An 18,592-nucleotide genomic window follows, 5' to 3' on the forward strand; every position below is an offset into this window, starting at 1 on the left:
CCCATAAACTACCTATGTACCCCTAAACCAAGGTCCCCCCACATCGCCGCAACTCGATTACATTTTTTTAACCCCTAATCTGCCGACCGCCACCTACGTTATCCTTATGTACCCCTAATCTGCTGCCCCTAACACCGCCGACCCCTATATTATATTTATTAACCCCTAATCTGCCCCCCACAACGTCGCCGCCAGCTACCTACACTTATTAACCCCTAATCTGCCAATCAGATTGAGCTCGCATTCTATTGGCTGATCGGAACAGCCAATAGAATGTGAGCTCAATCTGATTGGCTGATTGGATCAGCCAATCTGATTGAACTTGATTCTGATTGGCTGATTCCATCAGCCAATCAGAATATTCCTACCTTAATTCCGATTGGCTGATAGAATCCTATCAGCCAATCGGAATTCGAGGGACGCCATCTTGGATGACGTCCCTTAAAGGAACCGTCATTCTTCATTTGGACGTCGCCGGATGAAGATGGGTCCGCGGTGGAGGTCTTCAGGATGGAGCCGGTCTTCATCGGATGAAGATAGAAGATGCCGCTTGGAAGATGATGGTTGCCGGTCTGGATCTACTCTTCTTCCCGGATAGGATGAAGACTTTGGAGCCTCTTCTGGACCTCTTCAGCCGCCGGAAGATGGATCGCCAGCCTCCGCTTGGGTTGGATGAAGATTTTGGAGCCAGGACGGATCGGTGAACCTGGTATGGTGAAGACAAGGTAGGATGATCTTCAGGGGCTTAGTGTTAGGTTTATTTAAGGGGGGTTTGGGTTAGATTAGGGGTATGTGGGTGGTGGGTTGTGATGTTGGGGGGGGTATTGTATGTTTTTTTTTACAGGCAAAAGAGCTGAACTTCTTGGGGCATGCCCCGCAAAGGGCCCTGTTCAGGGCTGGTAAGGTAAAAGAGCTTTGAACTTTAGTAATTTAGAATAGGTTAGGGCATTTTTTATTTTGGGGGGCTTTGTTATTTTATTAGGGGGCTTAGAGTAGGTGTAATTAGTTTAAAATTGTTGTAAGATTTTCCTTATGTTTGTAAATATTTTTTTATTTTTTGTAACTTAGTTCTTTTTTATTTTTTGTACTTTAGTTAGTTTATTTCATTGTAGTTATTTGTAGATATTGTATTTAATTAATGTATTGATAGTGTAGTGTTAGGTTTAATTGTAGGTAATTGTAGATATTTTATTTATTTAATTAATTTAATGATAGTGTAGTGTTAGGTTTAATTGTAACTTAGGTTAGGATTTATTTTACAGGTAATTTTGTTATTATTTTAACTAGGTAACTATTAAATAGTTCTTAACTATTTAATAGCTATTGTACCTGGTTAAAATAATTACAAAGTTACCTGTAAAATAAATATTAATCCTAAAATAGCTATAATATAATTATAATTTATAGTGTAGCTATATTAGGATTTATTTTACAGGTAAGTATTTAGCTTTAAATAGGAATAATTTATTTAATAAGAGATAATTAATTTTGTTAGATGTAAATATATTTAACTTAGGGGGGTGTTAGTGTTAGGGTTAGACTTAGCTTTAGGGGTTAATACATTTATTAGAATAGCGGTGAGCTCCGGTCGGCAGATTAGGGGTTAATAATTGAAGTTAGGTGTCGGCGATGTTAGGGAGGGCATATTAGGGGTTAATACTATTTATTATAGGGTTAGTGAGGCGGATTAGGGGTTAATAACTTTATTATAGTAGCGCTCAGGTCCGGTCGGCAGATTAGGGGTTAATAAGTGTAGGCAGATGGAGGCGACGTTGTGGGGGGCAGATTAGGGGTTAATAAATATAATATAGGGGTCGGCGATGTTAGGGCAGCAGATTAGGGGTACATAGGGATAATGTAAGTAGCGGCGGTTTACAGAGCGGCAGATTAGGGGTTAATAATAATATGCAGGGGTCAGCGATAGCGGGGGCGGCAGATTAGGGGTTAATAAGTGTAAGATTAGGGGTGTTTAGACTCGGGGTACATGTTAGAGTGTTAGGTGCAGACTTAGGAAGTGTTTCCGCATAGCAAACAATGGGGCTGCGTTAGGAGCTGAACTGGGCTTTTTTGCAGGTGTTAGGTTTTTTTTCAGCTCAAACAGCCCCATTGTTTCCTATGGGGGAATCGTGCACAAGCACGTTTTTGAGGCTGGCCGCGTCCGTAAGCAACTCTGGTATCGAGAGTTGAAGCTGCGTTAAATATGCTCTACGCTCCTTTTTTGGAGCCTAACGCAGCCTTTATGTGGACTCTCAATACCAGAGTTATTTTTATGGTGCGGCCAGAAAAAAGCCGGCGTTAGCTACGCGGGTCCTTACCGACAAAACTCTAAATCTAGCCGAAAGTGACCAAAACAATTACAAAACAACAAAAAATATTAGTGCACATCCAACCACTTAAGTCCACTCTTTTATGGCATATTTGTATATGCTTCTGTCTGCCAAATATACTTACATAGCTTCTAATAAGATTGGGATAAACATCTCGCAATAATATGAGCTTACAGGGAGTGCAGAATTATTAGGCAAATGAGTATTTTGACCTCATCATCCTCTTTATCCATGTTGTCTTACTCCAAGCTGTATAGGCTCGAAAGCCTACTACCAATTAAGCATATTAGGTGATGTGCATCTCTGTAATGAGAAGGGGTGTGGTCTAATGACATCAACACCCTATATCAGATGTGCATAATTATTAGGCAACTTCCTTTCCTTTGGCAAAATGGGTCAAAAGAAGGACAGGCTCAGAAAAGTCAAAAATAGTGAGATATATTGCAGAGGGATACAGCACTCTTAAAATTGCGAAGCTTCTGAAGCGTGATCATCGAACAATCAAGCGTTTCATTCAAAATAGTCAACAGGGTCGCAAGAAGCGTGTGGAAAAACCAAGGCGCAAAATAACTGCCCATGAACTGAGAAAAGTCAAGCGTGCAGCTGCCAAGATGCCACTTGCCACCAGTTTGGCCATATTTCAGAGCTGCAACATCACTGGAGTGCCCAAAAGCACAAGGTGTGCAATACTCAGAGACATGGCCAAGGTAAGAAAGGCTGAAAGACGACCACCACTGAACAAGACACACAAGCTGAAACGTCAAGACTGGGCCAAGAAATATCTCAAGACTGATTTTTCTAAGGTTTTATGGACTGATGAAATGAGAGTGAGTCTTGATGGGCCAGATGGATGGGCCCGTGGCTGGATTGGTAAAGGGCAGAGAGCTCCAGTCCGACTCAGACGCCAGCAAGGTGGAGGTGGAGTACTGGTTTGGGCTGGTATCATCAAAGATGAGCTTGTGGGGCCTTTTCGGGTTGAGGATGGAGTCAAGCTCAACTCCCAGTCCTACTGCCAGTTTCTGGAAGACACCTTCTTCAAGCAGTGGTACAGGAAGAAGTCTGCATCCTTCAAGAAAAACATGATTTTCATGCAGGACAATGCTCCATCACACGCGTCCAAGTACTCCACAGCGTGGCTGGCAAGAAAGGGTATAAAAGAAGAAAATCTAATGACATGGCCTCCTTGTTCACCTGATCTGAACCCCATTGAGAACCTGTAGTCCATCATCAAATGTTAGATTTACAAGGAGGGAAAACAGTACACCTCTCTGAACAGTGTCTGGGAGGCTGTGGTTGCTGCTGCACGCAATGTTGATGGTGAACAGATCAAAACACTGACAGAATCCATGGATGGCAGGCTTTTGAGTGTCCTTGCAAAGAAAGGTGGCTATATTGGTCACTGATTTGTTTTTGTTTTGTTTTTGAATGTCAGAAATGTATATTTGTGAATGTTGAGATGTTATATTGGTTTCACTGGTAAAAATAAATAATTGAAATGGGTATATATTTGTTTTTTGTTAAGTTGCCTAATAATTATGCACAGTAATAGTCACCTGCACACACAGATATCCCCCTAAAATAGCTATAACTAAAAACAAACTAAAAACTACTTCCAAAACTATTCAGCTTTGATATTAATGAGTTTTTTGGGTTCATTGAGATAAAATTAATCCTCAAAAATACAACTTGCCTAATAATTCTGCACTCCCTGTATACTTGTGCTGCAAAAACAAATATACTTCAATCTGCTAAATATACTTACATTGTTCAAATAAAATTGGGATTAACATCTCGCAATAATATTGACTTATAATTATGCTGCAAAAAATGTTTTGCTTTAAAAAAATGCCTTTAAATGAAATGGGATCTTAGTCACACAATATGATCATATTCTGCTAAGCCAGTCACCACTTACAAGGTGTCCCATAAAGACTGGTCCTACACTAACCAGTTTCCACACTGCAGCAAGTTATGTCTACATAGTGTGAAGCTTTCTAGCTTATTAAGTATATTTATCTGGAACACACCTGGGCTGGGTGGCGTGCAGTAACCAAAGGGGAGGGATTTGGTCAGCTCCCTATTTAAGAAATACAACAAAGGTTTTTTTTGGTTAAGCACACCACAAAAGGACTGTTTAATCTTAACACACATATTGTGGGAGTGCTACCAAAGTGACCAAAACAATTACAAAACAACAAAAAATATTGGTGCACATCCAACCACTTAAGTCCACTCTTTCATGGCATATGTGAGTGTGATGTGTGAGACATGTGAGTGTGCTGTGTGTGTGAATAGGGCTGTGTGAGACATGTGAGTGTGCTGTGTGTATGAACAGGGGCTGTGTGAGACATGCGAGTGTGCTGTGTGTATGAATAGGGGCTGCGTGAGACATGCGAGTGGGCTGTGTGTATGAATAGGGGCTGCGTGAGACATGCGAGTGGGCTGTGTGTATGAATAGGGGCTGCGTGATACATAAGTGTGCTTTGTATGAATAGGGGCTGCGTGAGACATGAGTGTGCTTTGTGTGAATAGGGGTTGTGTGAGACATTTGAGTGTGCTGTGTGTGTATGAATAGGGGCTGTGTGAGACATGTGAGTGTGCTGTGCTTTGTATGAATAGGGGCTGCGTGAGACATACGTGTGCTTTGTGTGAATAGGGGCTGGGTGAGACTTGAGTGTGCTGTGTGTGTATGAATAGGGGCTGCATGAGACATGAGTGTGCTGTGTGTGTATGAATAGGGGCTGCATGAGACATGAGTGTACTGTGTGTGTATGAATAGGGACTGTGTGAGACACGTGAGTGTGCTGTGTGTGTATGAATAGGGGCTGTGTGAGACGTGAGTGTGCTGTGTGTGTATGAATAGGGGCTGTGTGTGTATGAATAGGGGCTACGTGAGACGTGAGTGTGCTGTGTGTGTATGAATAGGGGTTGCGTGATATATGTGAGTTTGCTGTGTGTTTGAATAGGGCTGTGTGAGACGTGAGTGTGCTGTGTGTGTATGAATAGGGGCTGCGTGAGACATGAGTGTGCTGTGTGTGTATGAATAGGGGCTGCGTGAGATATGTGAGTGTGCTGTGTGTTTTAATAGGGCTGTGTGAGACGTGAGTGTGCTGTGTGTGTTTGAATAGGGGCTACATGAGACGTGAGTGTGCTGTGTGTGTATGAATAGGGACTGCGTGAGACATGTGAGTGTGCTATGTATGTATGAATTGGGGCTGTGTGAGACATGTGAGTGTGCTGTGTGTGTATGTGAATAGGGCTGCGTGAGACATGTGAGTGTGCTATGTATGTATGAATTGGGGTTGTGTGAGACATGTGAGTGTGCTGTGTGTGTATGAATAGGGGCTGCATGAGACATTTGAGTGTGCTGTGTGCATGAATAGGGGCTGCGTGAGACATGAGTGTGCTTTGTATGAATAGGGGCTGTGTGAGACATGAGTGTGCTGTGTGTGTATGAATAGGGGCTGCGTGAGACATGTAAGTGTGCTGTGTGTGTATGTGAATAGGGCTGCGTGAGACATTTGAGTGTGCTGTGTGTGTATGAATAGGGGCTGTGTGAGACGTGAGTGTGCTGTGTGTGTATGAATAGGGGCTGTGTGAGACGTGAGTGTGCTGTGTGTGTATGAATTGGGGCTGTGTGAGACATGTGAGTGTGCTGTGTGTGTATGAATTGGGGCTGCGTGAGACGTGAGTGTGCTGTGTGTGTATGAATAGGGGCTGCATGAGACATGTGAGTGTGCTGTGTGTGTATGTGAATAGGGCTGTGTATGTATGAATTGGGGCTGTGTGAGACGTGAGTGTGCTGTGTGTGTATGAATAGGGGCTGCGTGAGACGTGAGTGTGCTGTGTGTGTATGAATAGGGGCTGCGTGAGACGTGAGTGTGCTGTGTGTGTATGAATAGGGGCTGTGTGTGTATGTGAATAGGGCTGCGTGAGACATTTGAGTGTGCTGTGTATGTATGAATTGGGGCTGTGTGAGACATGTGAGTGTGCTGTGTGTGTATGAATTGGGGCTGCGTGAGACGTGAGTGTGCTGTGTGTGTATGAATAGGGGCTGCGTGAGACGTGAGTGTGCTGTGTGTGTATGAATTGGGGCTGCGTGAGACGTGAGTGTGCTGTGTGTGTATGAATAGGGGCTGCATGAGACATGTGAGTGTGCTGTGTGTGTATGTGAATAGGGCTGTGTATGTATGAATTGGGGCTGTGTGAGACGTGAGTGTGCTGTGTGTGTATGAATAGGGGCTGCGTGAGACGTGAGTGTGCTGTGTGTGTATGAATAGGGGCTGCATGAGACATGTGAGTGTGCTGTGTGTTTATGTGAATAGGGCTGTGTATGTATGAATTGGGGCTGTGTGAGACATGTGAGTGTGCTGTGTGTGTATGAATAGGGGCTGTGTGTGTATGTGAATAGGGCTGCGTGAGACATGTGAGTGTGCTGTGTGTGTATGAATAGGGGCTGGGTGAGACTTGAGTGTGCTGTGTGTGTATGAATAGGGGCTGCATGAGACATGAGTGTGCTGTGTGTGTATGAATAGGGGCTGCATGAGACATGAGTCTACTGTGTGTGTATGAATAGGGACTGTGTGAGACATGTGAGTGTGCTGTGAGTGTATGAATAGGGGCTGTGTTAGACATGAGTGTGTGCTATGTATGTATGAATTGGGGCTGTGTGAGACATGCGAGTGTGCTGTGTGTGTATGAATAGGGGCTGCATGAGACATGAGTGTACTGTGTGTGTATGAATAGGGACTGTGTGAGACATGTAAGTGTGCTGTGTGTATATGAATAGGGGCTGCGTGAGACATGTGAGTGTGCTGTGTGTGTATGAATAGGGGCTGCATGAGACATGTGAGTGTGCTGTGTGTGTATGAATAGGGGCTGCATGAGACATGTGAGTGTGCTGTGTGTATATGAATAGGGGCTGCGTGAGACATGTGAGTGTGCTGTGTGTGTATGAATAGGGGCTGCATGAGACGTGTGAGTGTGCTGTGTGTATATGAATAGGGGCTGCGTGAGACATGTGAGTGTGCTGTGTGTGTATGAATAGGGGCTGCGTGAGACATGTGAGTGTGCTGTGTGTATATGAATAGGGGCTGCGTGAGACATGTGTGTGTGCTGTGTGTGTATGAATAGGGGCTGCGTGAGACATGAGTGTGCTGTGTGTGTATGAATAGGGACTGTGTGAGACATGCGAGTGTGCTGTGTGTGTATGAATAGGGGTTGCATGAGACATGTGAGTGTGCTGTGTGTATATGAATAGGGGCTGCGTGAGACATGTGAGTGTGCTGTGTGTATATGAATAGGGGCTGCATGAGACATGTGTGTGTGCTGTGTGTGTATGAATAGGGGCTGCGTGAGATGTGAGTGTGCTGTGTGTATATAAATAGGGGCTGTGTGAGACATGCGAGTGTGCTGTGTGTATATGAATAGGGGCTGCGTGAGACGTGAGTGTGCTGTGTGTGTATGAATAGGGGCTGTGTGAGACGTGAGTGTGCTGTGTGTGTGAATAGGGGCTGTGTGAGACGTGAGTGTGCTGTGTGTGTGAATAGGGGCTGTGTGAGACGTGAGTGTGCTGTGTGTGTATGAATAGGGGCTGTGTGAGACGTGAGTGTGCTGTGTGTGTGAATAGGGGCTGTGTGAGACGTGAGTGTGCTGTGTGTGTATGGATAGGGGCTGTGTGAGACATGCGAGTGTGCTGTGTGTGTATGAATAGGGGCTGCGTGAGACATGAGTGTGCTGTGTGTGTATGAATAGGGACTGTGTGAGACATGTGAGTGTGCTGTGTGTGTATGAATAGGGGCTGCATGAGACATGCGAGTGCGCTGTGTGTGTATGAATAGCGGCAGTGTGAGACATGCGAGTGTGCTGTGTGTGTATGAATAGGGGTTGCGTGAGACGTGAGTGTGCTGTGTGTGTATGAATAGGGGCTGTGTGAGACGTGAGTGTGCTGTGTGTGCATGAATAGGGGCTGCATGAGACATGAGTGTACTGTGTGTGTATGAATAGGGACTGTGTGAGACATGTGAGTGTGCTGTGAGTGTATGAATAGGGGCTGTGTGAGACATGTGAGTGTGCTGTGTGTGTATGAATAGGGGCTGTGTGAGACGTGAGTGTGCTGTGTGTGTATGAATAGGGGCTGCATGAGACATGAGTGTGCTGTGTGTGTATGAATAGGGACTGTGTGAGACATGAGTGGGCTGTGTGTGTTTGAATAGGGGCTGCGTGAGACATGTGAGTGTGCTGTGTGTGTATGAATTGGGGCTGCGTGAGACGTGAGTGTGCTGTGTGTGTATGAATAGGGGCTGTGTGTGTATGTGAATAGGGCTGTGTATGTATGAATTGGGGCTGTGTGAGACATTTGAGTGTGCTGTGTATGTATGAATTGGGGCTGTGTGAGACATGTGAGTGTGCTGTGTGTGTATGAATTGGGGCTGCGTGAGACGTGAGTGTGCTGTGTGTGTATGAATAGGGGCTGCATGAGACATGTGAGTGTGCTGTGTGTGTATGTGAATAGGGCTGTGTATGTATGAATTGGGGCTGTGTGAGACGTGAGTGTGCTGTGTGTGTATGAATAGGGGCTGCGTGAGACGTGAGTGTGCTGTGTGTGTATGAATAGGGGCTGCGTGAGACGTGAGTGGGCTGTGTGTGTATGAATAGGGGCTGCGTGAGACATTTGAGTGTGCTGTGTGTGTATGAATAGGGGCTGCGTGAGACGTGAGTGTGCTGTGTGTATATGAATAGGGGCTGCGTGAGACATGTGAGTGTGCTGTGTGTGTATGAATAGGGGCTGCGTGAGACATGTGAGTGTGCTGTGTGTGTATGAATAGGGGCTGCGTGAGACATGTGAGTGTGCTGTGTGTGTATGAATAGGGGCTGCGTGAGACATGTGAGTGTGCTGTGTGTGTATGAATAGGGGCTGTGTGAGACATGTAAGTGTGCTGTGTGTGTATGTGAATAGGGCTGCGTGAGACATGTGAATGTGCTGTGTGTGTGTATGAATTGGGGCTGTGTGAGACGTGAGTGAGCTGTGTGTGTATGAATAGGGGCTGCGTGAGACGTGAGTGTGCTGTGTGTGTATGAATAGGGGCTGCGTGAGATGTGAGTGTGCTGTGTGTGTATGAATAGGGGCTGTGTGAGACGTGAGTGTGCTTTATGTGTATGAATAGGGGCTGCGTGAGACGTGAGTGTGCTGTGTGTGTATGAATTGGGGCTGTGTGAGACGTGAGTGAGCTGTGTGTGTATGAATAGGGGCTGCGTGAGACGTGAGTGTGCTGTGTGTGTATGAATAGGGGCTGCGTGAGATGTGAGTGTGCTGTGTGTGTATGAATAGGGGCTGTGTGAGACGTGAGTGTGCTTTATGTGTATGAATAGGGGCTGCGTGAGACGTGAGTGTGCTGTGTGTGTATGAATAGGGGCTGTGTGAGACGTGAGTGTGCTGTGTGTGTATGAATAGGGGCTGCATGAGACATGTGAGTGTGCTGTGTGTGTATGTGAATAGGGCTGTGTATGTATGAATAGGGGCTGCGTGAGACGTGAGTGTGCTGTGTGTGTATGAATAGGGGCTGCATGAGACATGTGAGTGTGCTGTGTGTGTATGAATAGGGGCTGTGTGAGACGTGAGTGTGCTGTGTGTGTATGAATAGGGGCTGTGTGAGACATGTGAGTGTGCTGTGTGTGTATGAATAGGGGCTGTGTGAGACATGTGAGTGTGCTGTGTGTGTATGAATAGGGGCTGTGTGAGATGTGAGTGTGCTGTGTGTGTATGAATAGGGGCTGTGTGAGACATGTGAGTGTGCTGTGTGTGTATGAATAGGGGCTGTGTGAGACGTGAGTGTGCTGTGTGTGTATGAATAGGGGCTGTGTGAGACGTGAGTGTGCTGTGTGTGTATGAATAGGGGCTGCATGAGACATGAGTGTGCTGTGTGTGTATGAATAGGGGCTGCATGAGACATGTGAGTGTGCTGTGTGTGTATGTGAATAGGGCTGTGTATGTATGAATAGGGGCTGCATGAGACATGAGTGTGCTGTGTGTGTATGAATAGGGACTGTGTGAGACGTGAGTGTGCTGTGTGTGTATGAATAGGGGCTGCGTGAGACATGTGAGTGTGCTGTGTGTGTATGAATAGGGACTGTGTGAGACGTGAGTGTGCTGTGTGTGTATGAATAGGGGCTGCATGAGACATGAGTGTGCTGTGTGTGTATGAATAGGGACTGTGTGAGACGTGAGTGTGCTGTGTGTGTATGAATAGGGGCTGTGTGAGACATGAGTGTGCTGTGTGTGTATGAATAGGGGCTGCATGAGACATGAGTGTGCTGTGTGTGTATGAATAGGGGCTGCATGAGACGTGAGTGTGCTGTGTGTGTATATGAATAGGGGCTGCGTGAGACGTGAGTGTGCTGTGTGAGACATGTAAGTGTGCTATGTGTGTATGAATAGGGGCTGTGTGAGACATGTGAGTGTGCTGTGTGTGTATGAATAGGGGCTGTGTGAGACATGTGAGTGTGCTGTGTGTGTATGAATAGGGCTGTGTGAGACATGTGAGTGTGCTGTGTGTGTATGAATAGGGGCTGTGTGAGACGTGAGTGTGCTGTGTGTGTATGAATAGGGGCTGTGTGAGACGTGAGTGTGCTGTGTGTGTATGAATAGGGGCTGTGTGAGACGTGAGTGTGCTGTGTGTGTATGAATAGGGGCTGTGTGAGACGTGAGTGTGCTGTGTGTGTATGAATAGGGGCTGCGTGAGACGTGAGTGTGCTGTGTGTGTATGAATAGGGGCTGTGTGAGACGTGAGTGTGCTGTGTGTGTATGAATAGGGGCTGTGTGAGACGTGAGTGTGCTGTGTGTGTATGAATAGGGGCTGTGTGAGACGTGAGTGTGCTGTGTGTGTATGAATAGGGGCTGCATGAGACATGAGTGTGCTGTGTGTGTATGAATAGGGGCTGCATGAGACGTGAGTGTGCTGTGTGTGTATGAATAGGGGCTGCATGAGACGTGAGTGTGCTGTGTGTGTATATGAATAGGGGCTGCGTGAGACGTGAGTGTGCTGTGTGAGACATGTAAGTGTGCTATGTGTGTATGTGAATAGGGCTGCGTGAGACGTGAGTGTGCTGTGTGTGTATGAATAGGGGTGCGTGAGACGTGAGTGTGCTGTGTGTGTAGGAAAAGGGACTGTGTGAGACGTGAGTGTGCTGTGTGTGTATGAATAGGGGCTGCGTGAGACGTGAGTGTGCTGTGTGTGTATGAATAGGGGCTGTGTGAGACGTGAGTGTGCTGTGTGTGTATGAATAGGGGCTGTGTGAGACGTGAGTGTGCTGTGTGTGTATGAATATGGGCTGCGTGAGACGTGAGTGTGCTGTGTGTGTATGAATAGGTGCTGCGTGAGAAATGAGTGTGCTGTGTGTGTATGAATAGGGGCTGCGTGAGAAATGAGTGTGCTGTGTGTGTAGGAAAAGGGACTGTGTGAGACATGTGAGTGTGCTGTGTGTGTGAATAGGGGCTCCATGAGACATGAGTGTGCTGTGTGTGTGAATAGGGGCTCCATGAGACATGAGTGTGCTGTGTGTGTATGAATAGGGACTGTGTGAGACGTGAGTGTGCTGTGTGTGTATGAATAGGGGCTGAGTGAGACGTGAGTGTGCTGTGTGTGTATGAATAGGGGCTGCGTGAGACGTGAGTGTGCTGTGTGTGTATGAATAGGGGCTGAGTGAGACGTGAGTGTGCTGTGTGTGTATGAATAGGGGCTGCGTGAGATGTGAGTGTGCTGTGTGTGTGAATAGGGGCTGTGTGAGACGTGAGTGTGCTGTGTGTGTGAATAGGGGCTGTGTGAGACGTGAGTGTGCTGTGTGTGTGAATAGGGGCTGCGTGAGACGTGAGTGTGCTGTGTGTGAATAGGGGCTGTGTGAGACATGTGAGTGTGCTGTGTGTGAATAGGGGCTGTGTGAGACGTGTGAGTGTGCTGTGTGTGAATAGGGGTTGCGTGAGACGTGAGTGTGCTGTGTGTGAATAGGGGCTGTGTGAGACATGTGAGTGTGCTGTGTGTGTGAATAGGGGTTGTGTACACTTTGCCTAAGTTGGTTTCTGAGGGATCAGGAATTATTAGTTTTTGTATTGGGGAATTGCTATATAAGTGAGCGATTTGAGTTATCCTATTGTGCTGATTTGGGTCTCAGGAGCCGCGTGCCTGTATACGATAGGACTGGGCTGGCTATGTGTGTGTGCTCAGGAGCCGTGTGCCTGTATACGATAGGACTGGGCTGGCTATGTGAGTGTGCTCAGGAGCCGTGTGACTGTATACGATAGGACTGGGCTGGTTATGTGAGTGTGCTCAGGAGCCGTGTGCCTGTATACGATAGGACTGGGCTGGTTATGTGAGTGTGCTCAGGAGCCGTGTGCCTGTATACGATAGGACTGGGCTGGTTATGTGAGTGTGCTCAGGATCCGTGTGCCTGTATACGATAGGACTGGGCTGGTTATGTGAGTGTGCTCAGGAGCCGTGTGCCTGTATACGATAGGGCTGGGCTGGTTATGTGAGTGTGCTCAGGAGCCGTGTGCCTGTATACGATAGGACTGGGCTGGTTATGTGAGTGTGCTCAGGAGCCGTGTGCCTGTATACGATAGGACTGGGCTGGTTATGTGAGTGTGCTCAGGAGCCGTGTGCCTGTATACGATAGGGCTGGGCTGGTTATGTGAGTGTGCTCAGGAGCCGTGTGCCTGTATACGATAGGACTGGGCTGGTTATGTGAGTGTGCTCAGGAGCCGTGTGCCTGTATACGATAGGACTGGGCTGGTTATGTGAGTGTGCTCAGGAGCTGTGTGACTGTATATGATAGGACTGGGCTGGTTATGCGAGTGTGCTCAGGAGCCGTGTGACTGTATACGATAGGACTGGGCTGGCTATGTGTGTGTGCTCAGGAGCCGTGTGCCTGTATACGATAGGACTGGGCTGGTTATGCGAGTGTGCTCAGGAGCCGTGTGACTGTATACGATAGGACTGGGCTGGCTATGTGTGTGTGCTCAGGAGCCGTGTGCCTGTATACGATAGGACTGGGCTGGCTATGTGTGTGTGCTCAGGAGCCGTGTGCCTGTATACGATAGGACTGGGCTGGTTATGTGAGTGTGCTCAGGAGCCTTTGTCCTGTATACGATAGGACTGGGCTGGTGATGTGAGTGTGCTCAGGAGCCGTGAGCCTGTATACGATAGGACTGGGCTGGTTATGTGAGTGTGCGCAGGAGCCGTTGTCGCGTATACGATAGGACTGGGCTGGTTATGTGAGTGTGCTCAGGAGCCGTGTGCCTGTATACGATAGGGCTGGGCTGGTTATGTGAGTGTGCTCAGGAGCCGTGTGCCTGTATACGATAGGACTGGGCTGGTTATGTGAGTGTGCTCAGGAGCCGTGTGCCTGTATACGATAGGACTGGGCTGGTTATGTGAGTGTGCTCAGGAGCCGTGTGCCTGTATACGATAGGACTGGGCTGGTTATGTGAGTGTGCTCAGGAGCCGTGTGACTGTATACGATAGGACTGGGCTGGTTATGCGAGTGTGCTCAGGAGCCGTGTGACTGTATACGATAGGACTGGGCTGGCTATGTGTGTGTGCTCAGGAGCCGTGTGCCTGTATACGATAGGACTGGGCTGGTTATGTGAGTGTGCTCAGGAGCCTTTGTCCTGTATACGATAGGACTGGGCTGGTGATGTGAGTGTGCTCAGGAGCCGTTGTCGTGTATACGATAGGACTGGGCTGGTTATGTGAGTGTGCTCAGGAGCCGTGAGCCTGTATACGATAGGACTGGGCTGGTTATGTGAGTGTGCGCAGGAGCCGTTGTCGCGTATACGATAGGACTGGGCTGGTTATGTGAGTGTGCTCAGGAGCCGTGTGCATGTATACGATAGGACTGGGCTGGTTATGTGAGTGTGCTCAGGAGCCGTGAGCCTGTATACGATAGGACTGGGCTGTTTATGTGAGTGTGCTCAGGAGCCGTGTGCCTGTATACGATAGGACTGGGCTGGTTATGTGAGTGTGCTCAGGAGCCGTGTGCTGTATACTATAAGACTGGGCTGGTTATGTGAGTGTGCTCAGGAGCCGTGTGCTGTATACTATAAGACTGGGCTGGTTATGTGAGTGTGCTCAGGAGCCGTGTGCCTGTATACGATAGGACTGGGCTGGTTATGTGAGTGTGCTCAGGAGCCGTGACCCTGTATACGATAAGACTGGGCTGGTTATGTGAGTGTGCTCAGGAGCCGTGTGACTGTATACGATAGGACTGGGCTGGTTATGTGAGTGTGCTCAGGAGCCGTGTGACTGTATACGATAGGACTGGGCTGGTTATGTGAGTGTGCTCAGGAGCCGTGTGCATGTATACGATAGGACTGGGCTGGTTATGTGAGTGTGCTCAGGAGCCGTGTGCCTGTATACGATAGGACTGGGCTGGTTATGTGAGTGTGCTCAGGAGCCGTGTGACTGTATACGATAGGACTGGGCTGGTTATGCGAGTGTGCTCAGGAGCCGTGTGACTGTATACGATAGGACTGGGCTGGTTATGTGAGTGTGCTCAGGAGCCGTGTGCCTGTATACGATAGGACTGGGCTGGTTATGTGAGTGTGCTCAGGAGCCGTTGTCGTGTATACGATAGGACTGGGCTGGTTATGTGAGTGTGCTCAGGAGCCGTTGTCGCGTATACGATAGGACTGGGCTGGTTATGTGAGTGTGCTCAGGAGCCGTTGTCGTGTATACGATAGGACTGGGCTGGTTATGTGAGTATGCTCAGGAGCCGTTGTCGCGTATACGATAGGACTGGGCTGGTTATGTGAGTGTGCTCAGGAGCCGTGAGCCTGTATACGATAGGACTGGGCTGGTTATGTGAGTGTGCTCAGGAGCTGTGTGCCTGTATACGATAGGACTGGGCTGGTTATGCGAGTGTGCTCAGGAGCCGTGTGCTGTATACGATAAGACTGGGCTGGTTATGTGAGTGTGCTCAGGAGCCGTGTGCCTGTATACGATAGGACTGGGCTGGTTATGTGAGTGTGCTCAGGAGCCGTGTGCCTGTATACGATAGGACTGGGCTGGCTATGTGAGTGTGCTCAGGAGCTGTGTGCTGTATACGATAGGACTGGGCTGGTTATGTGAGTGTGCTCAGGAGCCGTGAGCCTGTATACGATAGGACTGGGCTGGCTATGTGTGTGTGCTCAGGAGCCGTGTGCCTGTATACGATAGGACTGGGCTGGTTATGTGAGTGTGCTCAGGAGCCGTGTGCCTGTATACGATAGGACTGGGCTGGTTATGTGAGTGTGCTCAGGAGCCGTTGTCGCGTATACGATAGGACTGGGCTGGTTATGTGAGTGTGCTCAGGAGCCGTGTGCCTGTATACGATAGGACTGGGCTGGTTATGTGAGTGTGCTCAGGAGCCGTTGTCGCGTATACGATAGGACTGGGCTGGTTATGTGAGTGTGCTCAGGAGCCGTGTGCCTGTATACGATAGGACTGGGCTGGTTATGTGAGTGTGCTCAGGAGCCGTGAGCCTGTATACGATAAGACTGGGCTGGCTATGTGAGTGTGCTCAGGAGCCGTGTGACTGTATACGATAGGACTGGGCTGGTTATGTGAGTGTGCTCAGGAGCCGTGAGCCTGTATACGATAGGACTGGGCTGGCTATGTGAGTGTGCTCAGGAGCCGTGTGCATGTATACGATAGGACTGGGCTGGTTATGTGAGTGTGCTCATGAGCCGTGTGCCTGTATACGATAGGACTGGGCTGGCTATGTGAGTGTGCTCAGGAGCCGTGAGCCTGTATACTATAAGACTGGGCTGGTTATGTGAGTGTGCTCAGGAGCCGTGAGCCGGTATACGATAGGACTGGGCTGGTTATGTGAGTGTGCTCAGGAGCCGTTGTCGCGTATACAATAGGACTGGGCTGGTTATATGAGTGTGCTCAGGAGCCGTGTGCTGTATACGATAGGACTGGGCTGGTTATGTGAGTGTGCTCAGGAGCCGTGTGCTGTATACGATAGGACTGGGCTGGTTATGTGAGTGTGCTCAGGAGCCGTTGTCGCGTATACGATAGGACTGGGCTGGTTATGTGAGTGTGCTCAGGAGCCGTTGTCGTGTATACGATAGGACTGGGCTGGTTATGTGAGTGTGCTCAGGAGCCGTGTGCCTGTATACGATAGGACTGGGCTGGTTATGTGAGTGTGCTCAGGAGCCGCGTGCCTGTATACGATAGGACTGGGCTGGTTATGTGAGGTGTAGTGCTCAGGAGCGTGTGCCTGTATACGATAAGGACTGGGCTGGTTATGTGAGTGTGCTCAGGAGCCGTGTGCCTGTATACGATAGGACTGGGCTGGTTATGTGAGTGTGCTCAGGAATCCGTGTGCCTGTATACGATAGGACTGGGCTGGTTATGTGAGTGTGCTCAGGAGCCGTGTGCCTGTATACGATAGGACTGGGCTGGTTATGTGAGTGTGCTCAGGAGCCGTGTGCCTGTATACGATAGGACTGGGCTGGTTATGTGAGTGTGCTCAGGAGCGGTGTGCTGTATACGATAGGACTGGGCTGGTTATGTGAGTGTGCTCAGGAGCTGTGTGCCTGTATACGATAGGACTGGGCTGGCTATGTGAGTGTGCTCAGGAGCCGTGTGCCTGTATACGATAGGACTGGGCTGGCTATGTGAGTGTGCTCAGGAGCCGTGTGACTGTATACGATAGGACTGGGCTGGCTATGTGAGTGTGCTCAGGAGCCGTGTGCCTGTATACGATAGGACTGGGCTGGCTATGTGAGTGTGCTCAGGAGCCGTGTGCTGTATACGATAGGACTGGGCTGGTTATGTGAGTGTGCTCAGGAGCCGTTGAGCATGTATACGATAGGACTGGGCTGGCTATGTGAGTGTGCTCAGGAGCCGTGTGCCTGTATACGATAGGACTGGGCTGGTTATGTGAGTGTGCTCAGGAGCCGTGTGCCTGTATACGATAGGACTGGGCTGGTTATGTGAGTGTGCTCAGGAGCCGTGTGCCTGTATACGATAGGACTGGGCTGGCTATGTGAGTGTGCTCAGGAGCCGTGTGCCTGTATTACGATAGGACTGGGCTGGCTATGTGAGTGTGCTCAGGAGCCGTGTGCCTGTATACGATAGGACTGGGCTGGTTATGTGAGTGTGCTCAGGAGCCGTGTGCCTGTATACGATAGGACTGGGCTGGTTATGTGAGTGTGCTCAGGAGCCGTGTGCCTGTATACGATAGGACTGGGCTGGTTATGTGAGTGTGCTCAGGAGCCGTGTGCCTGTATACGATAGGACTGGGCTGGTTATGTGAGTGTGCTCAGGAGCCGTGTGCCTGTATACGATAGGACTGGGCTGGTTATGTGAGTGTGCTCAGGAGCCGTGTGCCTGTATACGATAGGACTGGGCTGGCTATGTGAGTGTGCTCAGGAGCCGTGTGCCTGTATACGATAGGACTGGGCTGGTTATGTGAGTGTGCTCAGGAGCCGTGTGCCTGTATACGATAGGGACTGGGCTGGCTATGTGAGTGTGCTCCTGTGTGCCTGTATTACGATAGGACTGGGCTGGCTATTGTGTGTGTGTCTCAGGAGCCGTGTGCCTGTATACTGATAGGACTGGGCTGGCTATGTGAGTGGCTCAGGGAGCCGTGTGCCTGTATTGACGATAGGATGGGCTGGCTATGTGAGTGTGCTCAGGAGCCGAGAGTGCTTGTATACGTATAGGACTGGGCTGGTTATTGTGAGTGTGCTCAGGAGCCTGTGTGCTTGTATACGATAGGACTGGGCTGGTTATGTGAGTGTGCTCAGGAGCCGTGTGCCTGTATACGATAGGACTGGGCTGGTTATGTGAGTGTGCTCAGGAGCCGTGTGCCTGTATACGATAGGACTGGGCTGGTTATGTGAGTGTGCTCAGGAGCCGTGTGCCTGTATACGATAGGACTGGGCTGGTTATGTGAGTGTGCTCAGGAGCCGTGTGCCTGTATACGATAGGACTGGGCTGGTTATGTGAGTGTGCTCAGGAGCCGTGTGCCTGTATACGATAGGACTGGGCTGGTTATGTGAGTGTGCTCAGGAGCCGTGAGCCTGTATACGATAGGACTGGGCTGGTTATGTGAGTGTGCTCAGGAGCCGTGTGCCTGTATACGATAGGACTGGGCTGGCTATGTGAGTGTGCTCAGGAGCCGTGTGCCTGTATACGATAGGACTGGGCTGGCTATGTGAGTGTGCTCAGGAGCCGTGTGCCTGTATACGATAGGACTGGGCTGGTTATGTGAGTGTGCTC

General features: G+C 49.0%; 1 protein-coding gene across 1 annotated transcript in view; it reads left to right on the forward strand.

Moving 5' to 3' along the window:
* MROH1 (maestro heat like repeat family member 1) overlaps nt 1-18,592 on the forward strand; it is a 1,587,326-nt gene that overhangs the window by 721,597 nt on the left and 847,137 nt on the right. The window lies entirely within an intron of this gene.

The sequence above is a fragment of the Bombina bombina genome, chromosome 5 (assembly GCF_027579735.1).
Source record: "Bombina bombina isolate aBomBom1 chromosome 5, aBomBom1.pri, whole genome shotgun sequence".
In the NCBI taxonomy this organism is placed as follows: Eukaryota; Metazoa; Chordata; class Amphibia; order Anura; family Bombinatoridae; genus Bombina; species Bombina bombina.